Source organism: Colobus angolensis, unplaced genomic scaffold, assembly GCF_000951035.1.
Source record: "Colobus angolensis palliatus isolate OR3802 unplaced genomic scaffold, Cang.pa_1.0 Scaffold12, whole genome shotgun sequence".
Taxonomy (NCBI): Eukaryota; Metazoa; Chordata; class Mammalia; order Primates; family Cercopithecidae; genus Colobus; species Colobus angolensis.
In genome coordinates this window covers 1,797,101-1,800,665 of record NW_012113141.1, presented here as the reverse complement: position 1 = coordinate 1,800,665, position 3,565 = coordinate 1,797,101, and positions in this window count along the sequence as shown.

Genomic DNA, 3,565 nt, shown 5'->3' with positions numbered 1-3,565 from the left:
TATTTAATAAAGACTGCTTCCTAAGTCAATGAAAGTTATTTCTAATTCCAAGTAGTTACGCAAGAGGCAGTGGTTAGGAATCGTGTACATATTGAAGTGTGTTGAATATTACAGAAAATTTTGAGGAGTGTAAATATGTAAAGTCTATCACTGTAGCTTTTTTTTAATAAGTTTTTAGTGTTACTTTTTAGAAAAGAGTAATTTTCTAGGATTCTGGCTTAATTATTATTATTATTTTTTGAGACGGAGTCTCGCTCTGTCACCTAGGCTGTAGTGCAGTGGCACAGTCTTGGCTCACTGCAACTTGCAACTCCTGGGTTCGAGTGATTCTCCTGCCTCAGCCTCCCAAGTAGCTGGGACTACAGATGCCCACCACCACACCTAACTACTTTTTGCACTTTTAGTAGAGACAGGGTTTTGCCATGTCGGCCAGGCTGGTCTCAAACTCCTGACCTCAGGTGATTCCCCCGCTTTGGCCTCCCAAACCAAAGTGTTGGGATTACAGGTGTGAGCCATCATGCCTGGGCGGATTCAGGCTTAATTCTGTAAGAAATATTATATTCTTATATTTTCTGCATTGGCCTGCTACAATGACTAAACCACAAATTAGAAATATAAAAATAGGCATCCAGAACATAAAAAGGGTAGGAAAATTAGGTATCATCACAGACCTAGTTTATGATGTGATGAAACTTTTTGGCTTGGTCAACATCAGGTGAAAGAATATAAAAAGAAACTAGTTTTTACTTCTGAACAAATACCCAAATTAGGAAAGGCAATAACATGTTCTTCTTCCCTCATTTTTCTCTAAAATCAATTTTTTTTTTTTGAAATGGGGTTTCCCTCTTGTTGCCCAGGCTGGAGTGCTATGGTGTGATCTCCGCTCACTGCAACCTCTGCCTCTAGGGTTCAAGCGATTCTCCTGCCTCAGCCACCCAAGTGGCTAGGATTACAGGTGTCCGCCACCATGCCTGGCTAATTTTTTTTTTTGTATTTTTAGTAGAGATGGAGTTTCACCATGTTGGCCAGGCTGGTCCTGAACTCCTGACCTCAGGTGATCCACTCATCTTGGCCTCCCAAAATGCTGGGATTACAAGCGTGAGCCACTGTGCCCTAGCCAAAATCAATTTTTCTATGTCCAACTTGCTTTTTTCCTTAGTCATCTCAATTTCTACTTCCAAAGATATTATTTTATAAGAAATTTACCCCTAAGTAACAATATGATTGAAAGGTTCAGTCTTTTTCTCTGTCATCCCAATTTTATTCTGATTTAAATTCATCTGGAGGAAACAAAGCCTCATAAATGTACTTTATATGTTTCTTATTAACAATATACTCTTTCCAAGGAACTCTATCATTACTGTCTTTTACTATCATCACTCTTTTAGTTAAAAGTTTATCTTCAAGATTGTCCCTTGAAAAACAAAAAACAAACAAATAAAAAACACTTTGCGGGCCAGGCACGGTGGCTCACACCTGTAATCCCAACATTTTGGGAGGCCATGGTGGGTGGCCCACTTGAGGCTAGGAGTTTAAGACCAGCCTGACCAACATGGCAAAACCCCATCTCTACTAAAAGCACAAAAAACTTAGCTTGGTGTGGTGGTGCATGCCTGTAATCCCAGCTACTCAGGAGGCTGAGGCACCAGAATTGTTTGAACTTGGGAGGTAAACGTTGCAGTGAGCCTAGATGGCACCACCGCACTCCAGCCTGGGGAACAGAGCGAGACCCTATCTCAAAAAAAAAAAAAAGAAAGAAGGAAAAAAACCATTTTCAACAATTGTTTCATCTCACCTTAAAGATGAAGGAAATATTTATATCATAATTATATAATAATTATAGATCAATCTCTAATCTAGTTTTGGAGGTCAAAAAGCCATATGACCACAGACAGTAACTTAAGACAAAAATTGGTCTAAAAGAATTTGAGGTATTGTAATCCATTTTTTTTTTTTTTTTTTTTGAGACGGAGTCTCGCTCTGTCGCCCGGGCTGGAGTGCAGTGGCCGGATCTCAGCTCACTGCAAGCTCCGCCTCCCGGGTTTACGCCATTCTCCTGCCTCAGCCTCCTAGTAGCTGGGACTACAGGTGCCCGCCACCTCGCCTGGCTAGCTTTTTGTATTTTTTAGTAGAGACGGGGTTTCACCGTGTTAGCCAGGATGGTCTCGAACTCCTGACCTCGTGATCCGCCTGTCTCGGTCTCCCAAAGTGCTGGGATTACAGGCTTGAGCCACCGCGCCCGGCCCTGTAATCCATTTTTTAGTAATAGCCATGTGAATTCCATTTAGCCTAAGTCACATATAAATGGCACTTTACATTTTTATATTCATCTATTTAGAACACCTAGCCATTATTCTAACAAAATAAAATAAAATAAACTATAGGCCAGGTGCAGTGGTTTATGCCTGTAATCCCAGCACTTTGGGAGACCAAGGTGGGTGGAACACCTGAGGTCAGGAGTTCGAGACCAGCCTGGCCAATGTGGTAAAACCTCTTCCCTACTAAAAATACAAAATTAGCTGGACATGGTGGCAGACGTCTGTAATCCCAACTACTTGGGAGGCTAAGGCAGGGGAATTGCTTGAACTCGGGAGGCAGAGGTTGCAGTGAGCCAAGATCAAGCCACTGCATTCCAGCCTGGGTGACACAGCAAGACTCCATCTCAAAACAAAACTCTAATATACCATATATTTTATATCACAGTGAAACATTCCAGTAAAAGTTATTTAAATACAAAAATCCTAACAATCTCTTACGGATTCCATTAAGTTTTCACTAGTAAAACTTGGAAGACAAAATGTCATTTAACCTTACATTCCTTTAGAGCAGGGTTTCTAAAACTGGACGCTATTGACATTTTTGGCTGGATCATTTCTTGTTGTGGAGAGCTGTCCTCTGCAACAAAGGATTTTTAGTGATATCTTTGGCCTCTACCAACTAGATGCCAGTAGCACCCACCCAGTTGTGACACCAAAAAACCCTCATTAGACACTGCCAAATGTCCTCTAAGGGATAAATTCACCCTCTGTTGAGAACTACTCATATTTCCTACTGTTTTTATTCTACAGTGAAGTCACCTCATGTATCCACTAAAATTCTGAAGAAAGTACACAGGTTAATTAAAAAATATATCTTTAATTAAAGACTTAACTTAAGGCATCATACTGACATCTACGGGCTTGGTACTGAACTGTACATTTGACATACACTGCATTTTTTTTTTAAACCCTCAAAATTAAAAGCAATATAGATGCTATTCTGGTAAAGTAGAAAAATTAATTGAGGCAGTAACACTGACATCAGGACAACTAATATTATGTAAAGTCTAACGCATACAAGAACAATACTAGTTCTCTATTGCTTCTTTCTTTCTGGTATACTGTCTTTTGGATAAACTGAATTTTTTTTTTTTTTTTGAGATGGAGTTTCATTCTTGTCGCCCAGGCTGGAGTGCAGCTGCACGACCTCGGGTGACTGCAACCTCCGCCTCCTTGGTTCAAGTGATTCTCCTGCCTCAGCCTCCCAAGTAGCTGGGATTACAGGCACCCACCACCATGCCCAGCTC